Source organism: Falco punctatus, assembly GCF_963210335.1.
Source record: "Falco punctatus genome assembly, chromosome: 12".
NCBI classification, from domain to species: domain Eukaryota; kingdom Metazoa; phylum Chordata; class Aves; order Falconiformes; family Falconidae; genus Falco; species Falco punctatus.
The window spans coordinates 15194163-15220353 of record NC_137592.1 but is presented as its reverse complement, the minus strand read 5'-3'; the positions used below and the strand labels follow the sequence as shown (position 1 = coordinate 15220353).

Here is a 26191-nt window from a genome sequence, read left to right as displayed (position 1 = left end):
AAAGTACAATATTCCCGCTTTTTTGGGAAACATGATCACACCTCACAAAACTGTTCTCAAGACATCCCACCATGTGCCTTAACATAATTCTAACACTGGGAAAAAATTCCTTTTTACACAGGGGCCAACACAATTGGTCTCCTTAAGCCCTACTTGTTTTCAGTGTTTTGGAGGGGGGTTAGTTAGCACATAGCTTTCATACTGGCTCTCTCCAAAAAGCTGAACCATTTCCCAGGGTTTTTGAAATTATGGTGCCATCTTGGAACTGCTGAAGTGCTAAGCAAGACAGCTTTTTGCCTGTCTGTCTTCCATGTCTTGAGAAAAGCATCTGCCTGAGGGATCTAAATTAATGTCTTTCTGCCTTCAGATTTACATATAGTAAGTTAGAGGGGTGTTCAGGCCGAATTTTGGCCTGTTCAGCCCCAAAAGTGCCTCTGAGTGAATCCCCAGTGCTACCTGATAAAGTCTTGTAGTTATTTCAATTATCTGGTCAACCTGGAAACATTTTCTTTGGATGCCATGTAAGATTTCATTTAGCTAATCAATTATGTTAATAGCTTCCTTAATTATATGGAATTGGTTTTATAGGTGAGACAGATCTCTTCCTGGAAACAGAGGAAAGGGTATTTTTAAAAAAGGAGGAAAAGGAAAAAAATTTGAAAGCACGTATAAGGAAGTGATGGAATAGAAGTGGAAACTTCTTTTTAGCTATTGCATACAAGTAGATTGTATTTCCAGTCACATCATGTGAAGCATGGGTCCACTTTCACAATATGAACTTAATAATTTTGCCAAGATGAGCCAGTACTTTTGAAAAAAAAAAAAAAAAAAAATTAAGAATCCTGAAATGTGACAACAGAAGTCTGTTCCTACAAAAGCCCTTTTAAGTGCTATAGACTATGTGACCCCATCCTTGACATCATTGTGACACTTCTTGGTTTTGTCTTGTGCTATTAAATCCTGGTTTTACCAGAAGGGCATCATTTTCAGATACATATCTCACAGCAGGCAAATACATGTGATACACTGGTACGAAATCACTGAGGAAATACAGAAAGTCGTGTGTTACTTTTTTCTGAACTAATGATTTGTGAATCTGTTGCTGGCAATGGACATCACAAAACGTGTAGAAATAAAACCAGGCTGATAACAGATCCATGGTGACACAGTTGTATATGTTGAGAAATTTTTTTTTCTCCAGTTGATCTGGGAGAGTATGTGTAGAGACAGACAAGCGTCACTGATGAAGAGAGCAAAAAGCAATATACAAGTCTGTTGACCTAAACAAAACGAAACAAAAAACCAAACCAAGGACTCTTGTTGTAGACTTGTAATCTTTGTGCCTCGTGGGATTCATTCCATTTGTGATGGATTTTCCTTTTAAAAAATTAGCTTGTCTTTCATATGACTTTTGATGTTTGTACAGTTTTGACTCTTATCACTCCATAATATGCCTGTCTGTCTGTTCTTTGTTGCTGATTGTCACTGGAATCACACTGTATGTAAATATTTGCTAAGTCTTTGTAAAATGTAATTTATTTTAATATTTTGCAATAAAAAATTTACAATTTATCCTCTCTGTCATGATGTGAATAGCAATCCAGGAATTAGATATCTTTTTACAACTACCTACACTTGTAATGCACCTCACAGATGACAGATGAGACTGGTCCTGGTCCATGGAGCTCAAACCTAAGGAGCTGATAAAGCAAGTTTTATGCAAGCAGATGCCTGAATTTGTATGGGTTATTGATGACTTCAGTTCAAGGGCACCTAGTCTTCAATTAGATAACAGCATAGCAAAGTGTTATTTGGTGAGGGTTTTGGACAGCTGTTGAAAGAGAAACTGAAGTTTATTCTAGGGTTTGTGTTTTTTCAGGGAGCTTCTTTTTCAAGATGATGCACTGAGACAGGAAGTGTTAGAATTGATCAGTACTCCAGGAAAATAAAATGGGCATCTGACTGCTATCTGAATCTTATGCCAGAGCTATTAAAATATCTGAGTAGCTGTTTATGAATTTTCACAAGATTTCTAGCAGTAGTGCTCACCATTTTGCAACCTAGAAGCATTGGCAGTCCTTCAACTCCAGTAATTTCCTTAAAACACCTTGGAAAATGGATAATACCTACCTTAATGGGTAGCAAAATGTGACTTGGTGATACCGGTGACAGAGATGGAGCCATCTGCACAAGTGGAGACAGCCTCAGCCTGAGGGCAAGTAGACTGAACCTTGGCTTTTTGGCAACTGAGTGGAATTGCTGAGGCATGAGCTAGGAAGGTAGGGAGATGCATAGGCACAGGAGGGCAGGGTGGATTCTATCATTATTTCAGTAATGTAGAGATTGGCTACCCTTATCTTTTAGCCCCACAACAGATGAGTAGTAGAGGAGGAAGAAGTGCCTGACAGGTGACTGATGCCAAAAACAGCCAAAGAGGGAGGTGGGGTCCCCTCATGGAGCTGAGGGCAGGACATAACATCGAGTCTGGTATGTACCTGATAACATTTCTATCAGCTCCCAGCAGGTTGGAGCCCACAGACTATTGTTCACCTTCTGCCCTCAGTATTTTAGTAGAGTGTTTGTAATTTATAGGGGGTAGGGTAGCAAGAAGTAGGAAAACAGGATAAACCTGTATCTGTTAAGTGGCTGTTCTTAAGGTCCATGCCTGGCTTCGGGTTCCTCTGAACACAATAGCTTAACAGATAAAATCGCAGACCAGGTGACACAAGTGAAAAGATTTCAGGTTGGGTTTTTTTTTTTTAATCATAGGTCTTTACAATGCATGGTGCAACATGATACCCACAGTTCATGGAAATGAAGAAAAACTGTTAATTCTGGGAGATGAAGACAGTGGCATAGCAGGTAGAGTTGCGGTTCAGGACTGTTTTACCCAGGAAAATGCTGTTTCAGTCAGGGCAATTTTCTATAGCTGGTCTTAAGTCCTGAAGCACCCAAAAAATACCTCTTTCAACTCTTCCGCAAGGACCTGCGGGGAGGTGGGGGAGGTCTGCTGCCCTATAGTTCAAGTGGGAAGAGTTTTTAAATTCATGACATCTACCTTGTGCCTTTCAGCAAAGGTTGGGTGGGTTTTGTTGGGTTTTTTAAAAACTTTTTTTCTTTTTTTTTGAAGCCTCAACCTCCCTGTGGTAAGATAACTAATACTGTAATATCTAGGAATAAAAGGTTGGGCTGAGCACAGCACCCGTTCAATTTTGGCTGCTTCTTGTTCCAGAAAGCTCTCAGAGAGCCCCCCTGACCTGCACACAGACTGGGCTTCCTCCAGGGGCTGCCTGGCTTCCCAGTACATGACTGCAGGCTGTGGCTTTATGTCGGCTCCGCGCCTTAGCCCTGCCGGGGGCTCAGGGCCGTGCATCTCACGGAGAGCAAACCCATGACAGTGCCTTTCCCTGGCAGACCCGTAGCTCTCCATGAAAAACGAGTTCATCACCTCCAGGACTCGCACAGCCTGGGTACTTGAAGAGCTTGCTAAAGTATTGCTTTTCACTTGCATGTTGGCAGATACCTTCTGGATTGCAGCTACTGTGACTCCTGCTGATGTGGCATGTGGGCAAAGTCTGGGGGAAAAGTGGTGCACTCCTGACCTTCACTTACTGCCTTGATTTCCATTCCAGCTCCCAAGAAAACCAGACTCATAAGAGGTAGGGGTTTGGTTTTTTTTTGGGGGGGTGATTTGTGGAAAAACAGATAGGTGTCCAAGCAGGTGTTTTGTGTCTTGGGATGAAAACAAATTCAAGCAGTGGTTATCTTGGACTACACAGACACCCTAGCACGGGGAGTAGCACTACAACTGATAGCACAGAGACTCAAAACAAAACACCCACAAAGATTCAGCTTGCTGATCAAGGAAATTTGCTATTTCACATCATAAGGGCTTATCTGGAAAGGGACATTGAGGTGGACTGGGATGCTGGAGGCTTTATCCTGCACAGAGGCTCCCTGAAAGCCAGGTAGCACACTTTATTTAGGAGGGCTTCCTCTGATGGCCAAGTTTCCAAGTACAGCCTGTAGGAGATCTCCTGGTTAATACAGATAGATTTTATATTTTTGTATATATAAGCCCAATGTATTTTATATGTATAATAAATATTATATATATATTGACATGAGAAATATTCTGATGGAAACATTTTAATAAGTGCTTTGAATTTCACAAGTTGAACTGAAACAACTGTGAATTAAGAGTTCGTTTTCTGTTTTTAGAATATTTTTTTCTTGGGGTACCAGAAGTTTTCTCCCTTTTGTTGCTCCTTTCTGCCCATAGGAAAGAGTAGAATGGAGATGGTGACAATCTCTGCTCATATTTTATATGGTTATGTTGTTTTCTGCATGGAGGAAGTTATGGAAAATGCCCCCTGCCCCACTTTTCTCCTTGTTAGGGTGGGGCTGTGACTGACAGAGAAAGCAGAACAAAAAAACTGAAAGTATGAGTTCTGAGATTGGGGTGAGGAGGTTAAAACACAAAATATCTAAAAGTTAACATTTTTCCCCATTGACATTCTTTGAGATTTCCCATGCTAACCTTTAATAAAATTCTTTTGGATCCTTTCCTAAATATGCCAAACAAAAGTACTTGTGTTTTCAAATTAGATCTATGTAGTATTTATTCAGGAAAAAAGCAAGCACTTTGACATGCTTCTAATCTTATTTGAATATAAAAGCAGAGTGTGGCACCATGATATGCTTTTTAATTGTACGGAGAATGAATACACTCTGTATGAATGACTGTAGTCCCACACTGAGTGCAAAAATGCTGTTCAAGGGCTGTCAACAGCTTTGCCCTGTTCTGTGGACTTACAGTTTTGGGCACTCGATCACATTTTTGTTTATCTAGTTAAGTTTCTGGGTGTATAAGGAAGTATCTTAATCCCTAATGCCGGTAAGATCAGAGACAAAAAACTGTGCTCATTTGTGGGTTGGGCCCTACCCCTACTAATCAAAATAAACTGAGTGCAGAGGAGCACTCGTTCCTACATACTCCTGGTTGCTGGGCAGAACTGAAAAATATGTGCATGCGAATGCAAAATAAATCCATGTTCATGTTGAAATAGATGTCACAAGCTTCTGAAGCTGGAGGATAAGCGTTTATTCATAAAGCTGTGTTGTCTTTCTCTGGCAACCTTCATATCTGCTGTTTGTCGGTTGTACATTGGCAGTTAGCACAAAGTAAAGGAACAAATCAAGACCTGAGACACAGAAAATATCAAAAGACATTGTCTATTCCTCTTAGCCTGGGAGTTTTGCCAACTCCATCTCTGGCACAGCTGGAAAGGAAGGAAAAATAGTAAGCTAATTGGTCTGCTTTTTAATTGCTGATTAGAATGGGAAATGAATACAAGAGCAGGGGTAAGCAACATGCCTTGGACATCTGAGGGGGACACTGCCTTCTTTGGTTGCTTTTGTGTCTGTCAGTTTTTAATAAATGATATGAAACCGGTGGCTTAAAGTGAAAAAGGCTTGCCAGAGAAAGGCTTTCTTTCATTTAAGGAAGAAGGTCCAGGTTTAAAGATTTTCTTCTGTGCTGCATTTCTTCAGAAAGTGAAGCTCTTAAAATTAATCTAAATTATCATACTAATCTCTGAGACGTACAATAGGCATGAGATGAAGGCAAGAAGGTAAAGCGAATACCTATTTTTAAACTTCAGCCTCCAAGTTCTCCATCCTTTAGAGCTGCTTAAACTGAGGAGAGCACCTGACATTTAGTCCCCACTCTGGTAACACCAACATGTCAAAGAAAAAAGTTAAAGGGATGTGGTGTTGAATTGAGAACAATTTTTTTAGGGTAAGAGACACAATTTGTATCAAGTACAGGAAGAAATCAGAGGCCTAGAGCTATAGTAGCTGAGGAATCTGTTATTTGTGGGGAGATTTGCTCTAAAACACTAGGAAATAAGTTTTCTGGCAAATAATTTCAAGTGATTTTCTGAAGATGTTGTCTGGTCAAGTGATATTGACTTCTCCAAGGCAGTTTAATTCTATGATGTTTATCAGAAGCCGAAGAGTATAATCTTATGGGGGCATAATAGCTGAAAGCCGCAAAATCTGCAGGAAAGAACTGCCAGCCTGTTAAAATGTGTAGGCTTGAGACAGACTTTTTCTTTCAGAGAGTGCAATAAAAGTAGAAAATAAGGTGGAATGGATTGAAGCTTGAACTGGCTTTTATTTAAAAGTTTCTGACCCTATATGTTATTGTGCCTTCAAATGGTATGTGGTTTTGGAAATGCTTGAGATAAACTTAGCTTCCTCTGGCACAGAGAGGGAGGAAAAGGCTTTGGGGTTATCACAGTTTATTTACTGTAAAATGACCACTCTTTAAAACAACAACAACAAGATTCAGGATGGGGAGAGCAGAGACTGGTTTCAAACAATATTCTACTCAGGTCTACGCAGTAACGACCCAACTCATTTTTCACAGAAGGATAACACTTCCACCCCTTTTGTCTGTCTCTTCTGGCTCCCGCCGCTTTCCTCGCTTATATGTCTTAATTTTCCCTTTCCTCTACTGTGTGACATCTGTCCCATTACAGTTCCTGTGGCCCTTAGGAACGTCGTGGTTGCCTTCAGGCAGGACACAACAGCCACTTGGCATTTCAGGCTGACAGCCAGAAGATAGATTTGGCTTCTCCCACTCAAAGAGTGACAGCCTGAACTGCTTCAGCTAAGGGAGACTTAAAGGAGGCTGCTTCAGCTAAAGGAGGTTCAACAACCAAGGCACCCAGCTGAGTGGGCATGGCTTCCTTCGGTGAAAAGTTCAAGGTTTTGCACATTCTCAGCCATGCTATCTATATCTGCTGTCGATTTAGATTTGCAGGGATGTGGTTTGGTAAAGGCAAGGGTAGAGCTTCACTCTGTGGCCATGAAGTGGACTAGGCAAGTCTATCTAAACACTCGCAGAGACATGTTAGTGAGGCTGGGGTTCAAAACAGTTTTTGAAAGAGGCTGTGGCTATTTGTGAGCTGTAGTTACACCCCTTTCATTTCCATATTCCTCCTTCCCTTCTTCCCACTCCATTAACCTTACCGCCACTCCTACACTCCCCAGTCCCACTTTATGACCACAGTTCTCCCTACTGCTTGACCCCCTCCCTGAACTGGGAGGATAAAGCTTAGCTCTTTTTAGTCTGGAGCTCTCCAGAAGGCTTCCAAAGCCTTAGAAACACTTCAGCTTGTTGCTGGGTGTTCAGACTGCTTGACATGACTCCATTTATCATGTGGATGTGACCTAAAACTATGTTCCACTTGCACCAAGTAAGCAGCAAAGTTATCACCTGTTTAAATAAGGCTTTGGCTCCTAATCAACAATTCAACAGAAGAAAAGGAATTGAATAGAACAAAATATGTTTGATTATTTACTAAAGGCATAATGGCCTGGAGACTAAAAACAAAGAGTGGGACTGAGAGCCAGATGGCAACCAATGTAACCTAGACAGCCTACATGACGAGTCTTTAGGGTACAGAAAACTCCCACGGCATAATTTTTTTAAGCACTAGAGAAATCCATATGTGCTACTTTTCCAGTTACAGTTATTCCAAATAAATGCCAAAACTGTGACTTTAAAAATATCATAGATTGATGTCGGGAGCCATTTGAGTATTGCATAACACTTGAATGTAAGCGGCCCCGGAGCACCAGTGAGAGGGCAGGAGCAGGAATGGGGTCTCACACCACAGCCACGCAGAAGCCCTCTTGGAGAGATTTGCCATCTGTGTTATCAAAAAGTCTACAGAAAGCTAGTCATGCATGACAGCACAAGTTCATAGCGTGGATATAGCTGTTACCATGTGACATAGTTGAATTCTAGTGTATTACGGTGCCAGGGACCATAAAGGGAACATCTTAGACAGGGACAATCAGCTGATTACAGACACAGAAGAACAGATGATGAACAGGAGGTGCCAGTGGTCCCGGCAGAATTGCTGGTGGCATTCATATAGATTGCATACCTCCTGGCTGGCTAGTCAAGAACTGAGGTAGAGGAGTTGTCTTCAAGTACCAGGGATAGCTAGCACCATCAAAATAATTGTATTTGTACACAAAAATGTAACCCTGGGAGTGAGAAACATGGCTAGATGGGGACAGTCATCACCTAAAGCTCTGGGAAAGGAGGAGGACAATGGAGTGACCCTCACTCCAGAGCATCTGCATACAGTAGGTACCCTACATGAGGGGGAATAAGAAGCCTTGTTAACTATGGATGAAGAAGATTCTTCTACTTAGCCATGTCCTGCTAAACAGATCTTGTATTTGGCTTATGTTTAGGCCTGGCTGGTATTTGAAGTGGGAAGGGTAAGAACATGAGTTTGGGCAAATGCAACACTTTCAGGATGCTTTCACCTGTTGGAGCTGAAGGCCCCTCTCTTCAAGTACCCCTGTGGCATGTTCCCTTAACAGAAGTCCACCAAAGGGGAAGGTAGAGCATGAGCTGCCATATGCCATCTGCTGGGAAAGGTGTTGGGGGAAGAAAAAATTAGCATCTACTCACAAGGAGCAACAGTAGAGAGAGGTCTTTCCTCTCTTCCACTGAATCAGCACAGTGATCTTCAAGGGTTAAAAGGAGCTAAGCCTACATCTTCATTCAGAAGGTCTCCATTATATGAAATGTAAACAAAACCTCATGTGCATATGCTTCACAAGAAGCGTACAATCTTCTCCTGTGGAGAAGACTCTTCAGGAGGGCAGCTGACAATTGTGGAGGAGATAACCTTGTTGCCTGTTGCTCCAAACTATGAGGCGTGTCAAGTCTTGTTGCTGCTTCTTCATTCACCCATCTTCTCACAGGGGAGGCAGTGGTACTGTTTCCCTCAGGATCAGACCAGAGCCTGGGTAGGTCCTCTTCACAGAAGCCCTACACAAACTTAGTTCTTCCGCAGCTGTTCAATGCTATTTATAGCCTTGGAAGGCCAAAGAGTGTGAGCAGACCTCTTTCCTCCCTAACTTACAACTCTCTGCAGTAAGCAAACCTGTACAACTGTGTGCTGACAATGAGTAGCCAGCTAGTCGTAGCTTTGGCGGGATGTACTGACAGTGTTTGCACCATCTCTCTTGGCAGAATTATTTTTTCACATAGGCTGATTTTTCTTATGTGTAATATGCAACTCTGCAGTTTAATTTCATGATTGTTTTCTGCTCTTATTAGCAAGCAGAAATAATTAGTTCCTGTTCTCATCTCAATTTTAATTTTTGGCTGCCCTGGGTGCAGAGGCCTCTGGGCAGCAAATAGGAAGAAACTAAAAACAGAATTCATGAGAAAAAAAGCATCATGTATCACTATTGAGCCCATATCAGGAAATTCTTAAAATCCCATCCTTCCACCTCAAGAAAATAATCCCAAGCACTTTAAAGTTAATTAAATCAAATAAATGATCTGGAATAGCATCAGAATTACTATGGCATAAAAGGATCTGGGAGGTATAAAAGTTCCCCCACCAAGCAAGTGTGTTGGCTACCAAAGGGATGAGTGTTATCCTGGGTTGTATGAGCAAGAGTATTGTGTGAGAGATGGGAGGTACTATTCCACTCTCTAGGACAGTGGGGCTAGTATCAGCTCTAATACGGGTTCAGATCATCAGATTTTAAGGAAGCTGTAGATAAGATGAGAGTATTCTGTATCACAGCAACAAGAAAATGTTTTAAGAAAGCATGGTGTTTGAGAAAACCGTTAGGAAAGGCTGAAAAAAATGGGCTTACTCAGACTAGAAAAGAAAATAAAATGGCTAGTACACAGAAGTTTTCTGATAGGTAAAAGACAGCTGAAGAGTGTTAAGTGGGGTCTAAACTGCTTCTTGTAGACCTTGGAGAAAATAAAAAAAGAAATGTGTTCACATTGCAATAAACAAGTGCCTGATGCTGCAAAATGCTTTCCAACTGCAAGAGCAATAATGTCTCCTAGATGGACATAGACTTCAAACTGCTGGAGGATTTGAGAACAATTTAGGCAAAGAGCTGTCAGGGATCATCTTGCTACATTTACAGATCCCCCAGTACAGACGAGTGGATTCAGTAATCTTTTGAGGTCCCTTTCAGCTTTACACTTCTGTGGTTGGTGTCCATTTCTGAGGTCTGGTATATGTTTATCACTCCCTAACATTATTCCTATATTGTATAATTAGGGTTACTCTGTTAGATGTCTGTTAGAAATCAGATGCAATATTTCATATATATCTTAGAACTAAAATATCGTTGTCCACTTACCAAGATTGATTGGCTGCCCTAACATGGTTCAAATGTACTAACATTAAAAAGAATGAAACCATGTAAATAATAAAAAGACAAGGAGACTTCATATAATTTCTGTTTCCTGAGCTTCCTTAGTTATTGAGGCCACTGGAAAGTGATGTTGAACGGGACCTTCATTGTCTGGCATCCCTTTCCAATGCTAAGTGTTTGGATATATTGGCGTTAAGGCAAAGTTTGCTGTGCCCAGACAGCCAGTGTATTCCATCTGTTTTTCTTCTTGAAAGGAAACAAGGATTTTTTTCTTTTCAAGCAGCTTCTCCTTGAACAGTGTGTCCTCCTTGCCTAGCTTTTCCTCCCACTCTTCATTCACCTTCCATTGCTTTTCAACCACATGTATGGATTGTTGTGACTTGGATGAAGTGGTTGTACTGTACATTAGTTACCATGCATGTAAAGTTACAAAAGTCATCTCTTGATTATAGTCCTGTAGATTCTGGATTTGGTGGCCTTTCACTGCTGTGTAGCAAGTCCCTGCTCATCTACCCCACTGTTAATGGAAGGGATGGAAAAAGAGGCAAGGCACTTGGTGAAAGGCTTTGCCTTCCCAGAGTAGCAGATGCTTTGCACAGCCACAGCTAAAAAGTAGCAACTGGTATCTCAGAGGAATGTCATTCCCTTCGTGGGTGAGAGAACTGGCAAAACCTCTAACTGTTAGGAAGTTTTATGAAAACGGCTCTCTCAGGAAAAGAACAAGAAGCTTATTTACAATTCACTTCCAATTTTATCCCTGACTTTTTTTTTTTTTTTTTTTTTTTTGTGTGTGTGAAAGGTTTAACATCAGCTCCTGAGACAGACTCCTACAATTTTACAAAATGTTAAGCTATTTCTGTTTCTGAAGCAAAGGAATAAACAATCTTCTAGGATTTGCTTGTATAGAAGAGAAGCATATTATAACGAAATCATATATCAGCTGTACTTATATTTGAAATTGCAGTGAAAATTGAAAAAAATTGCTTTACTTAGGTATGTTAGAGACCATATGAAATACTTACTGATGTAAATCATGTTTTATTCAGATCAGGGAAAGGATTTAAATAAGATCTGCATTTCTGAGTCCTAATTTCTGGGGTTATTTGGATTACAAGGCCTTTAAAGATTGTTTATATTACAGCTAATTACATTTCCCCAGACTAGAGCCAAAAAACTTATTTACTTTTGTATTTAAGCTTTCCTGGTAAAGAAATAGGAAATATTCCACTGCCACGAGGTTCCACGTGATTCCGATGGAAGACCCTTCCCCGTATCTCCGTGGCGTTATGCCAGGCATGGAGGAAAGACAGGGAAAGCTGATGAAGTGAGGGCTGGACCAGTGCAGCAGAGCGGCCGGTGTTCCCAGCCTGTCCAGCAGCCAGGCCTGCCCCTTCCCCGGGCATGGCGGGGACACGTGTGTCCCAAGGACAGCCGGGCTCCTGTGGGTCTGGGGTCCACAGCCCCTCGTCCTGCCCCGCTCCCATGCAGCCTGGGGCTCGCCACCATGAGTCACGGCGCCGCTGCGCCGCACGGAAACTTGTGCTCGCAAGGCAGGAGGAAGAGCTGAGGAAGCAATCCTGGGGCACCTCTTCTTCCCAGGCTCCCACTCATTTTTCCATTGTCCCCTAACTCATGCAGTCGTTCTGCTCTGCAGGGCAACCTGCGTGTTCTCTCGCATCAAGCCTAAAGTCATCTTTGCCCTCTACCGGCATCCTGTAGAAATACAGGAGCACACCGGGCAGCAGCTCCATCGCTTCAGCTGTCCGAACCCACCAGGCAGGAGACAGGGTACAGAGCCGACATGCAGCCGGGGCTGCCCCTGTGCCCTGGCGGTGGGCAGCAGCCCTGCCTGGGAGCTCAGCGGGCAGCTTCCTCCAGCCCCTCCAGCCACGAGGTCCTGGTGAGACAGGGCACAGCAACCCCTTCTCCTCACTCCATCCAGACGTTTGCCTGGGGAAAATCTGTCACTTTTTTAAAGTGCTCTTTGGTTTCAGGTTATTTATGAACGAGCCGATCTAGAAAAGGAGAAGCGGCTCTGCCAGCTGCTGTTCATGGTGTTTCTTTCCTTCATTTCTAGGTATAATACACCCCGGCTGGTTTGCAAGCTCATGGAATGGGAGCAAGAATGGCCACGGAAAATTACTCAAAAGGCTCCATGGATGTGAGAGCAGGCTGGTAATCCTGGATCACACTTTTAATCCTGAAGGCTCATGCAGTATTTAAACAGAGTATAGGCTTGAAACGCTGCACTTAAAGTGCTGGAAAAAAAAAAAAAAACTGCTGGAAAGCCAGCTTTGGGGTGGGATGCAGTGGCTTCCCACAGTATGCAGACATTTGGGACAAAGTAGAAAAAGCATTTTACTCACTGGAAGTTATGTGGACATTTTGTCTTGGCAACAGATTACTGGATAGTTGGAGTCAGCACACCAACACTTCTGAAAAATTAGACCACAGTTTCAGTATTCAGGCTGATCCATTCCTGTCTTGCAAGGTTTTGAGGGATCTTTCATATCAACCCCAGCCACAAAAGCCAATAGATTCCAGTACCTGATAAAATACACTATGAAAAGACTCACAGAAAAGATTGTTAATATAAAATAACTTACAATAGGTAGCTAATGCTAAATAAACTGCTGTTAGTCACTATAATTCTTTTCTATTTTTAAAATTCTACATATCAGAAATAAATACGAAATTACGTATCAGTAACAATTTTCAGAAAATAATTTCTTCTCTTCCTTCAATTTGTATGTCAGTAATGACAACTAGCGAGGGACAACTCCAGCAATGGCACAAATAGCTCCAGCAGTGAACAGCAATAGTTTTCTTGGAGACAAAATACTCTGTAATTCAAAACTTGTGATGCCATTTGTGCTCTTTAGTTGTATATGTTTAAAACAAAGTTATCAAAATAACTTATTTAATCATGGCTTAAAACAGCAATTAGAAAACCTGGATTGTTCTTTGAGACATTGCCAATGTGCACATTACTGTGGATATATGTGGATACCATGTGCCAGGATCAGGTGTTTTGCCTTGCCAAAACCTGGATCGCAGTGCCATTGCTGCTATACCCCCTGCCCTGACAATGGGAAGGGCGCTGCAAACTCTCCATTCCTCACTTTCTCTCGGGCAGCTCCAGAGAAGGAGACTCCACAGCCTCTCTGGGAAGCCTGTTCCAGCGCTCTGTCACCCTCAAGGTAAAGAAGATTTTTGTTATATTGAGATGGAACTTCATGTCTTGCAGTTTGTGCCTGTTGCCCCTTGTCCTGTCACTGGCCACAGCTGAAAAGAGCCTGATCTCGTCCTCTTGACACTCGCCCTTAAGGTATTGGTATGTATTGACAAGATCCTCTCAGCCTTCTCTCCTCCAGACTAAACAGGCCCAGCTCTCCCAGCTTTCCCTCACCAGGGAGATGCTCCAGTCCCCTCATCATCTTCACAGCCCTCCGCTGGACCCTCTCCAGTAGTTCCCTGTCTCTCCTTAACTGGGGAGCCCAGAACTGGACAACTTTAGCACTCCTGATGGGGCCTCACCAGGGCAGAGCAGAGGGGGAGGGTCACCTCCCTCGACCTGCTGGCTACACTCTTCCAAAGGTACCCCTAGGGTCCCATTGGCCACCTTGACCACCAGGGCATGCTGCCATTTGGAACATTTTGACAGAGCCAGCGTGTTTAACTTTGCATCCCAGACATCATTCCCATGTAGCTTTGCCCTTGGAAGTGCTAATGCTCTGGTGGCTCACAAGACCATACACCTCAAAAAGTTTCTGAGACCTTGGCATAAGCTTCAAAAGCTGTTTCTTTTCTGCCATTGGTTTTCCACCTCCAGATCATAAGGAATTTGTGGAACTAATTTACTACCAAAATCAAACCGTTACACAGCCCTTGTGCCCTGTAGAATTGATTGTTCCTCTGAGCTGGAAAGACAAGTGCGGTATCTGAGATACTCCATCCTGTTACCCCAAAAGCTATGTCTTCCTCTTGCTCATGCAAACATGCAGAAATGTCCCATACTACGTGTGAACGGATGTAGGTGCTCAGCTATTTACGTCACCTTGATCCTTATCTCCAGCTTCTGGTCTTCTGCCCTTTTCAACCCAGAGATCTTTCTCTCAAGATCCTGCTGCACTGAGATGTTCCTTTGCTTCTGTCTTCTCTGCAGCATTGAAGAAACAGTGGAGAAGCTCTGTTTTGGGATGTGAATGTTCACATTATTGTCAAGCTTCGCCACAGAAAAGATTTAAGGCTTTTGGTGAACTTGCTTGAATTACCAGAGCTTTCATGGGACAGACAGCCCACTGGCCAAGAAATTACATAGCAAGGTAGTCCAGTAGACAGAAAAAATGAGTCACAATATCAACAGTTTCTCAAAGAAACATCTCCTGGATTGCTCGTTTGGTTGTCTATAATAAACTCTAAATGCACCCTGTTTCCATAGGATCTAAGAAATGATAGTTTAGGTAATGTAACTTAATTGTAATAATATCTGAGAAACTGCAGTTCCATTCCCACCCCCCACCCCCACCCCCATTTTTTTATAGGGTAACAATGTCTTTCAAATTGACCATTTGGTCACCGATTTCTTCAATTACAAAGGAAGAGAACTATTTTTTCCTCTGTAATTCGCAAACGAGGCTTTTATTCACCAGTAGCAAGAGTTCCTGAGATGAAAGCGAAAGAGGCATCTGGTCTATTGAAGTCACTAGCAGAACTCCCACTGCCTGCAGCAGTCAGAACTTCACACCAAGGATTAGGCATATCCTAATCTGTCCTGATCTTTTATGCAAAAGGCTGGTAAAACAGCATTTAAAGTTTTATCAGATTACACACTTAACAAATCTAAGGCCTTTTAAAGATAAAGCTTGTGCCCCTAAGATGTCTGAGTCATGATGTCTGAATGTTTGGAGACTGTGACTTAATTTTGCTGAGAGGGATACCTTGTTCAGCTAATGATCTCACCGGAGCTGATGCCTGAGGAATCGCACTGGCAGCAGAAAAACAGAAGAGGCAGTTTACCTCCGGTCTGATGTAGCAAAGGTTTGGCAGGCATGATTCCCCATTGACAGCTCTGCCCTTCAGATTCACTGGCTCCCATTAAATTAAGTATTTTGTTTCCTCTCTCCTGTTGCTGCCTAGGCGTACTAGGGAGGATTGCTTACACTGCTATAAACATGTCTTAATACCTAACCTTTGTAATTGATAGATGTAAAACAATACTGTCCTGAAGAAACTCAACAAGGTCATTTCCAAAGCGGCAGAGGTTCTCCCTTTCATCCTTCCTACCAAGGCAATACATTCCTGGCTTCTTCCCTTTGAGGACAAAATACAGCATGGGGAGAAACAAGTAACTTTCTTCACTTGTTGAAGATTTGGTTTTGATTACTTCGACTGAACAATTCTGAGTTTGAGTAGGCCACGATCCAGCTCCTACTGACAGACGCACAAGGGGCGCACACACCCCGCCTTGTAATTGTATGGCAAAGGCATCCCAAGGCGTATATATGACCTGCATTCTCTCTGAGATGTTTTCATGATGCATCCAAAAGGAATGGCAGAGCAGAGAGTATCTCCTGTGCAAACAGGCATATTCCATGGGCATCGCAGGTTATCATCTTCACAAATACATCCACCTTACTTTTAAAACTAGTGAGGGATTCTGGCCCTAGAAGGCAGCTGTTCCAAACTCTCATTCCCCTGGGGTTTAGAAACCTGATTTCCAGCACAGATTTATTCTTGACCCATTCTTACCTATTCTTAGTAAGCTAACATTGTCCTTTAGCTTAAGTATTCTCTTCCTTTTCTAGTGTTATGTTCCGGTGTATTTACTTACAGTAATTGTATACCCACTCTACTAATTTGTCCTGATTTTGCTAGACTAAACAAGCTGATGTCCTTTATCTTCTCCTTAACTAGCGTATTTGCCTTTTTGTGTTCCGCTCAGTGTGCACAGCAGTAGTCAGGTATTTTTACAGATTAAAACTCATCAAATAAAGACTCTTTTTTTGCTCTAAGAAATTCAACGAGGAAAACCATACTGTAGCAATAAACTCATGGTACTGTTGCTATCAATACTATTGCTATTTTATCAATAGCAATAAACTGTAGTCTATCTCCTGTTCATACTGTAATCAGCTGATGTGTTTACTTCTTTCTTCTCCCCTTTCAAGGACCCCCTGAAAACGCATCAAGGCTGAAGCATCATTTAGAAGCCTTAGTTTACTGGCTGTCATTTTTTCTAGCTAGAATCATAATCCTGGAACCAGTCACTTGCTTCTTAATGATTCACACTGCATTTTTAACACACTTCAGTTACAAGAGCTGACATAAAATTTTAGGTCAGCTTTAACTCAGTTGAATTTTCCCAAGCTTCTCTCAGGGAATAAAACCAAACCCTGTGTATTCCAGGGAACAGCCCACAAGATGCAGAAGAATAGAGATTAAAAGCAAGACTTGATTTCCTCTGCAAAAAAATGTTGCTTGTCTCAATTTAGGAAGGCAGGAGGGAAAACCACAGTAACTAGAGCTGCAAAACTCTTGATGTAGACGTAATAGCAAGGAAGTGTCTTTTTTTCTGGTATAGTTTATATTGCATTGACTGGATTGACTGGATCTCTGTTAGCAAAGAACTGCAGTGTTGTGCCTTCTCTAGCGAGGGCAGGTTGCTGACAACACTGCAAGGCTGGAGAAAAGCCCTAAAAGAGTAACAGTACTTGGGACTACAGCAGGAGCTGGGGACGCAGGCTGAGCACCGAAGGCAGGCCCAGATAGGCTCTGCACATCTGAAATGTCTCTCCTAAGAGGCTCTGAAGACACTATAAACAGGGATGTTGTCACCAGAGGGGTGAGAGGAACTGCTTTCCCTGCGGTGCCTCATGCCACCTACAGCCAGGCACTCTGCTGAGGTCTGCTGCTTCTGCTGCTCTGGTGACGCATCTCTCCTTCCAGACACTGAGCTCACCTCTCCTGTGGGGGAAGGCTCTAATCCCCAAAAAGCCTGGAGAGGAATCAGCCAGGCTTCTCATGTCAGACCTGTGCATGCTGCATGACTTCTGTGACCCTGAAATAGGGCATCTACCCTTAGTGTAAAACCTGTTCAGAAGTTAGCCTCCATTTATTGAAAAGTTGGTTTCCAACCACTGTGATTGCAAGGGAACCTGAACACAAGCATCAGTATGAACTACCTGAAAAACGGCACTCTGAGCTACTCTGCTCACCTTAGCAGGTATGAGTCAGTGCCTCTTGATGAAAATGAAATATTGGTGGACTTCAGAAAGAAGAACCAACTAACTTGTTTATCATCCCTATCCCACACTGCCTCTTGTTCCTTCATGTAAGCAGCTGTTCTCATTCCAGCTCTATCTCCTTTTGATAATTCTGCAATATTGTCACATGTTTTCAGCCTGGCTTTGCAGCATATTGAAATTTTGAAATTGTGGAGGACCTATAAACCAAATTTCACTTACGCACAGAAATATTTTTATACAACCTTTCTCCAATGTATGCTTAGTTCAGTTTAATTTAGTTGACCAGCAGCTGAATTTTCTCTCTTTCAATTCAATATGCGCCCATATCTAAACACCTTGCTGTGGTGGGTCTAATTTGCTAAAGAATAGTTAATGTAAGTAAATATCCAGGTGTGACTGCATTGCCAGAATCTTTGTGATGAAGACTTTCGGTTATGGAACTTCATTTTCCCGTCATAAAGAGCTGCATGTGGCAAGGACTACAACTCTCTGAGGCCTCAGGGTGAGAAAAAACTGAATTTCCAATAGGTGAAACCTTCTTTTTTTACCTCACCTACTATGTGTACTGTAAGGAAACCTGTAAGGCTCTACAGTGAAAAATTTTAAAATGACCAAAAACTTTTCCTTCCCAAAATGTTCACTCTAAAAACCCTTGCAAACTCAAACAAAGTATTTAAAGATATGTCTGGCTATGCTATTATCCAATAGCTTCTTTGCCCCTAAACCACAAAACACATGAAAGTACTTGGAAGTACTTTGAGGGGAAGGGAACACCAGGATCACAGAATGAGCTACTTAAGGGAACCTGCTGTTCTTCAGACAACTCCCAATACCTTCAGGTGGCACTTAGAGGCTTCCTCTGCTTCTGGAAGAGCAGATTCATGGAAACACCTAGCACAAAGGTAAGCTGAGTGATGATGTTAGTCCACGCTGGATCAGTCTGGGGTATTTTTCTTGTCTTCTGGGCTAGAAATCTTTGATTGTGACAGGTCCTTATTCCTACATAGAATTTCAGGTCTTAAACAGGTTTTCAGAAGCAAGGTTCACCTTTGAGTTTCACTGAAGAACTGCTGAGTATCCATCATGAAGACACTCCTCAGGCATATTTTTGATGTATGTTTCAAAACATCTACAGGAAGAGAATGCAACAGACAGAAATATTGGGACAGACTCTAACAGAGCTTGAAAAGAGTTACCAGCTCATAGAGTCCTTGCTACTGTATATGTGACACTTGCAAAGACTATGTTTGCTTCCTTGAATGTATCTCAAATGTAGTTTTGAGAGTTACCCACCCTGCGTTATTTTAATTAATGGAAAAAAGCGAGTGCTCTTTGGAATGGTGGGTGCACCCAGTCCTGGCTCAGAAGTCATGCATGTCTCAGGAGGTGGCTTAGAACATGTTCTGGTACATCTTTGTGCCCAGGTTGTCCCAGCTGAAAAAGGAGTAAAGCAGTCCAGTTCCACCCTGGGGAGAAGTGCTTTGAAATCTGCAAGATTAAAAGAGCTTCAGAGCAAAGAGCAATATTATCACTCTGCTGTGTAGGCAAACTCCTCGCATGTATTGCTAATTTCTGGTTGCTTCTTGTCCCATCTCCCCCCAGAGTGGCAGCTACAGAAAAGGCAAGGCAGGTACTATGTATCAGCAGTTTCAGATGAAGACAGAAGGAAACGGAAGGGGAAGAGCCAGAGACAAAGGAGGGGAAACACCCTTCAGTTTGCATCCCCACTTCAGATAAGATTAGTCTTCACTGGCTCCTGGTGTACATCTAATCCGGACGTTACCCGGAGGGTAATTTTACACTGATGAGGGCACTACAGCCCCATTGCACCACAGTTTAGGCTTCCACCTCGCTGTCAGTGTCACTGACAGTAAATTACAGCTCCCCCATTTAGCCTGAGCTTGCTGGTTCTTTGCCATCTTCAGGAACACATCCTGAGCACTAAGTGGTTTAGAACAATGTTCTGAATAATCAAAGTAATACTGTGTGCACCCAGTGATATATTATACTGATATGGTGAATTGACCTGTAATTTCCCACAGCATTAGCTAGAGCAAGTATTTCCTTTTGTAGATGATATTTATGGAAATCCAACTGTGGCAGGTCAGAGTGACTTGATACATGGCAGAGGCAAGCAAAGATCTTTTTAAAGGCAGGCAGGCTGGGAAGCAGGCTAGGAAGGCTGCTTTCCTCCCATCATGCTCAAACATGGTTCTGTCACCTATGAGAAATCCAGGTAACTGGTCGCTGTTGGTCACACCACAATCATGCAAAGATTGTCGCAGTTGAATTATTTGCAGCACGCAAGAGGCATCTATTAAAAAATACCTTGGAGAGAATCACTGCAGGTCAGTGATGGTAAAGCACTGGCACTGGTACCCAGTTTAACACAGGCAGAAATTTGGACCAACAATAAGAGCCAATAATTTTTTACAAGAAATTTGATACTGTATGCCAGAAGGATTTACTGCCATTGATCTAAGGAATGATTTTTTTGACAAATCAGTAAAGAACTGTGGCTGCATATAAGGAAATTCAAACTTCTATATGTTTGGGAAACAAGAGCAAAAATTCACATAAGAAAAAACAATATGCTAAAGGCAACTATTGCCTACCAGCTACTGTCTCCATGCAGCTAAAATAAATAATCTTTGTGATTACAGACTGTCCTTAAAAAAAACCAAAACCAAACACACAAGTCACTCAGTATCACTTTTCTTGATTCATAAGAAAGCCTACTTAAAATCCCCAAAGGCCCTCCCGAGCCCAGACTGGGGCTTCCAGGCATGCTCCTGTTCCACTTCTGTGCCCCACTAGTACCCAGCTGTGCTGTCAGGTGCCTGCCCTGGACAGCCTCTAAGAAGCAGGCAGCAAGAATAAGCATCATGTGAGCAAACTTCCCTGCAATTATCTTTATTTAAACAAGCAGTTTACTGTAGTAATATTTCCCCCCAATTTCCTATTTGTCTTGCAAGCAGGGGCTGAGGAAAACATTCCCCACCCTCAGACACGAGCCATTTTTTGAGCATGAGTTGTACATATTTCAAAACTTTGTATGATGAGTAACTCTCCAGAGCCCCTTCATGTTCCAGCCCAAACGACCAATTCCAGCAAATTTCTAATGTGCCACCCTGTGTCCCCTGTGCTTTCCTTTAGTTGCTCTTCTCTTTTTGCTTCCTCCTGACCAGACTGCTGGGAGAGTTATAGTAGCTAATAGGAGAGAAATGGGGAGCTCCCCGGGGGTAAGTTTTGCTGCAACCATGGCTCTGAAGCCTGCCCTTCCTCCCCTTCCTTCCTCCCTCCTCTTTTTCATCTTGGAGCATAAGGAACTGGCATCCAGCTGCAAAGTCTTCTGCTTGACCTCTAGGGCAGGATAAACCAATCCTCCCCATGCTCAAATCCCATCCCCTAGCACAAGACAGACAGCTTCATCCCCCTCCACCTCCCACATTTCCCTCTGCTACCACACGCTGTTGCCCATAGCAGGCAAACAGTCACCGCCAGGGTGGCTGTTGCTGTATCCTGATGTCGCTACATCTTCCCAACCATAAAAAAGTCAAAACCAGTGGTTCCACAGAAGAATTTCCCTGTTAGAAAGTAAGGTGGTGCACAGGCAGTGTCTGGAAAAAAACAAGAGATGTTTCTATTCTTTTGCTACAGCCAAGATCTGCCAGATTTTTTTGTAAAGTTTGCAGCACCACCTATACTGATGCTCCTTCCCTCTCCCTCTTGTAACTGCACTAGGAAAAGGAGACACTAAACTGCTGCTGTGATCTTAGTAGTGCAATGACAAGAGTTACCCACGTGCATGCAATAAGCCTCCTTTTCCTTGTCTCCTCAACATAAAATAGCCTGCTTCATCTTACTAAATATTATCAAGAAATTTTGGACTGAGGTCACCACTCCCTTAGTAAGAAACATACTATCTCCACCCAAATGGAAAGAAAGGGTGATTGTTCCTTGGGGAGGGTGACTCAGGGTTTGGTGGCAGTACAATGTGCCTTTTGATCACTACGTTAAACAAACAAAGTCTACTACGGAGAATGCCAATAGCTCTAACTGCAGGAGAGAGGACGGTTAACACAGTGTTGCCAAACACTTGCACAACATTTTCGACTGACAGATGCCCAAATGCTGTGTAAGAACAAGGATGAAAAAAATACTCATAACCGTTAGCAAATCTTTGCAACATGCCTGTATTATTAATCCTGTTTTACTGTATGCTAGTGATACGCAATATCAAGGAATTGCTCCTACTGCAGACAGCAATTCAATAACACAACCACAAATAAAGGTCACATAAACACCCAATCCATGGGTGCACAACTTAGAAACCTTAAATGGTGGAAATATTTATCTGTGATATATCACCACTGATTTTTGTTGGGTTGAACAAATGGAATTGAAGGGAAGTTCAACGAATTAACATGTTGCTGGACAAAAGCATTATATGAGCCTATCAGCACAAAAAGCTACTTATCTTGTTAGGAAGTAATTTAAACCTGAAGTAATGCAAGTAAGTATATTGTTATAAAGAAGCTCAAATCTTCAGTTAGAGGGGAAAATAATTTTCCTGGTCTATCAACAGAGCTTCCCAAAGGCTTGAAGTCTCAAATTTGTACAAAATTAAGACCATGTAAAAGTGCATCCCCAGTGGCATACGCCTTCAAAAATCTTTTGGCAGAGGCACAACTGTTCTCGGTAGATACAACAAATTGCAATGATCAAGAACAATGATAACAGCTATGTGGAAGGTGGAGGAGTTGGAAGGAATGTATTTAGTCCAGATGAAAGACATCAAGTTGCCTGATAACAGATTTCAAATATAAAAAAGCTGTTGCAAAGATGATAGTGCGCAATTGCTCTCCCAAGTCCTGTTCAGGCAGAACATAAAAGTGAAGAGATCAGCACTCATCTGCAGGACTGGAAAGAGCTTTCTAAGTTCAGGAATAAGCTACATAGCCTGTTTTGGTGAGTCTGATATCAGAGGTCTTTAAACCATCTGAGAGATATACCAGGGAACATCTAGGTTCAGCTATTCTTTTCTGGATCAAACAAGTTGTAGGCGGTATCTTGAGGTCCTTATAGATTTCAACTTCTGCCATTCCAAGATACTTTCCTGAAGTTTCAGTTTTGAACATTTGCTGTTTTCGAACATTTTTTTTCCAAAACCCCCAAAGAATTAAAAAAGGCTATTTGAAATGGTCTCTTACTGTCTTCAAGCTGTCTTGGCATGGGAGAAGCATAGGAAATATTGCAGCAAGGTTTTTCCATAATGGGAAGTCAGTGTAGGTTGCTTGTGGTTGCTGCCGCCCAGGCTGATGGCTCCGGAGGCCCCCAGCAAGGGCAGCTGGGTGGCTCCTCAACACCAGCAGCTACCACAGCTTCTCTTCTTCCTCAACTCTACTTGTAGCTCTTCTTCCTTAGCATACAACTAATACTTAGTCCAGCCATCACAGTTGGAAAAAATAACAGATCTGAAATGTGCTCCAAGTAAATGACCTAAAGCCAAGTAGGTTTTAAAACTCAGAAAGAACATTGTTGCAATAAATTCTTTCTCAGCCCCCAAAACCGAGGCAAAGTCACTGAGTGACTTTGAAGCCTGAAAGATTGGGGGCTCTGTGGTAAGAATGTTAAATTTACTGAAGATAAGGCAGCTGTCTAGCATTATGAAAAGGCTGAAGAAATCTGACAGGCGGGAGTAGTGGCCATTCTGTCTTTCATCACCTTGTTTATTAAATTAGTTCAAATCACACCAAAAAGAACAGCACCTCTTCTCAAAACCTGTGGGGAGCTGAGGGCTGTTTCACCCGGTCAGCAGTGACTCCCAGGGCTGTCCAGCTTCACCGTCATGTCATGCACACACACACATCTTCTTCTCAAAAACATGTGTTTATGTAGGAGACTGAGTGATCCAGCTGGCAGCTCTGAAGATGTGTGATTAGATGGTGCATTGACCTAATTCAAGCTCACCACTGGGAAAATCTTGTAGTAGAAAATGTAAAATGGCATGATTAAATTTTTAAATAAAAATCAGAGATCCAGGAATGATTTACATGTGCTACTTGCAACCTCTGGGGCATCCAAGTGAATGTTTTCTGTAGATGGCAAAGTTCGTGTCCATGCTGAGCTGTGTGCGCGTTTCCCCTTATCCTCCCAGACCAGCCCTGTGAACGCTGCAGGCGCCCACCATGGGTGGTGGGAACGGATGGAGGAGCAACACCAGCCAATGGCACCAGGGTCCAGGAGGGCAGCTGACTGTCAGGGGCTTGGCCCAGGAGAAGTATGACTTGCTCAGGAGATCGTTGGGTAAGGGAGTCTGAGTCCAATCCTGTGCGAGGAAGGGTGCATCATATCCTGCACTCGTATTGCTCTCACTTTTGGAAACGCTACTGCCAGTGTCTGCTTAAGGGCTGGGAGAGAAAGCTTCAGGCGGCTTCAGTCCTGATAGCTCACAGAGCTGGTAGCACAGCTCCAATGAATGAGACCAGGGCCAAGCAGCACAATGGTTCCCATCAGTGAGTGATGCTGCATGCAAAAATGATGAAAGATTTGGTCTTCAGGTCTACATACAGTGACAGAGTCTGAGCTGTCTGACTGCTGTCTTTTTCAGTTCTTACTCTACATATATCGGTGACAGAGAACACAAAGAACCTGGAAAATAACTGCAAAATTATTCTCTGCTGAGTCATGGTATTCAAGCAACAAGGACATAAGTGAAAACCCAAGCATGCAATAATGTGGTTATATAATGCGTTCATGATGAATGCAGCAGTTAAATAACATTTATTAATTGCATTTGTATAGCTATGATTAGCCACCATAATGTGGTAGTCCTTAAGCTGTTTTATTTCAGGTTCTGGCAGCTTTATGCTCCACAAAAGACGCAGCCCAAGGAAAGGCCAACAAAACTGTCTTGTGCTACCTATGCCCTTGGCTCCCCGTGGATCCACTCGCCCACTCATTCTGGTGTAAATTACAGGAAATCTGGGTGGGTTGTTTTAATTTCCATATGGCTCATCAGTGTTAAATGTTGGTAACACAAATGCTGTACATGCTTCGGTTGTGCCTCCATAGCTGGGGTTGGAGAGCAAATGCTGTGGCGAGTGGGTGGCAGCTGCTCTGGCCCTGGGCTGGGTGAATTCTCTGTGTTTGTTGCAGGCTCCGCAGTCTGCATCACCAGAACTGCATTTGGATAGAGAGAAAAGGGCCCTGAAGTGGTGCCTTAAATGAGCACTCAAGCAATTCCAAATCTGGTAATATAGAAAAGGAGCCATTTCAATTATGCATTTTCATGTTTGGCAAACATCGGTATGGATCAACTCCCCAAAGGAGATGTCCTTACTCCAGTTTGAAAACGGTAAAGGTCACAGTGTAGCACAAGTGTTTCTCATTGTTTCAAATGTCTCCTCCTGACTTTCAGTAAAGTTTTGAAATGTATTAGTTTTTCTTTCCCAAGAAGGTTTAGAATCATAGAATCATAAAATGGTTAGGGTTGGAAGGGACCTTAAAGATCATCTAGTTCCAGCTCCCCTGCCATTGTGGACACCTTCCACTAGACCAGGCTGCTCCAAGCCCCATCCAACCTGGCCCTGAGTGCTTCCAGGGATGGGGCATCCACAGCTTCTCTGGGCAACCTGTGCCAGCGCCTCACCACCCTCACAGTAAAGAATTTCTTCCTAATATCTAATCTAAATCTACCCTCTTTCATTTTAAAACCATCACCCCTTGTCCTATCACTACATGCCCTTGTAAAAAGGCCCTCTCCAGATTTTTTTTTTAGATGAGATCCGTCTCCTTTATATGAAGGCTTCATTGTTTTCAATGTATGCTATGTAAAGTCTGCAACCATTTTTTTTCCCACAGAGACTTTTATGCTGTTGGTCCAGGTATTGTGTTTTCTATTTCATTTGTTTTGCCCATTATATTATATTTCAGCATATGATGTTGCTGTAATATTCTGATTCCCCCCTTAATGGGAGTATAAAGCAATTCTTCTTACCAACCAAGTAGTTGCAACTTTCTGCATACTACTGAGAAAGGGCAACCATGATGTCCTTTCAGAAGAGGGGTTATGTGTAATTCATTGGAATATAGCAGTAGAATATTTATGCAAAGCCTGTGGTTAGTGTTTTCCTCTCAAATCATAAGTAGTTAATATTTAAACAAACTGCATGAAATATTTCTTTGTTGCATGTAATAACAACATTACTAAGGAAGGAGGAAAAAAACCCCAAGCCATCGAGACACAGTGAGTGGTTTTATGACTAAAGCTAGCTCCTTGTGTTGACTTTGGCTTCAGCTCTTGACTGGACCAGACATAAAGAACATTTATTTGGTGTTTACCTGCCCTTCACAAGCACATTTCAGTGCAATTTGCAGGACTTGGAAAAAAGCACGTAGAGCCCCCAGTCCAGTGAATTTCCTGCCTTGTTCTCTTTTCATTGTATACAGCGTTTGCAGCTGCTCTTGTTTGCAGAGAGTTTTATAATTTCATTACCTCCCAGAATAAGTTCTCTGACAGTGATGCAAATTACTTCTTCATATATAAGCTTTTGGTAAGAGCAGTGTCCTTCAGAATGAGATGGCTTAACATGGAGCAGCCTGTCCGTCCCTAAGAATTCAACTGCCTGAATCTCATTTCCTGATCCTGTGTGCATCCCCACATTTCTGCAGAGGCTTTCTCCTCTGTTGAGATACTGATAGCTTCATTTCAGGGG

General features: G+C 42.6%; 1 protein-coding gene across 4 annotated transcripts in view; it reads left to right on the top strand.

The window, feature by feature from the left end:
• The window catches only part of KCNK5 (potassium two pore domain channel subfamily K member 5), a 74849-nt gene extending 48658 nt beyond the window's left edge, over positions 1-26191 (top strand). For 2 of the 4 annotated variants that reach the window (XM_080407904.1, XM_080407903.1), the window contains one exon: positions 1-26191. This exon is cut by the window's left edge and continues 3699 nt beyond it. The gene's annotated coding sequence lies outside the window, so the exon portion shown is untranslated. The other 2 variants (XR_013931343.1, XR_013931344.1) reach the window with 2 other exon arrangements.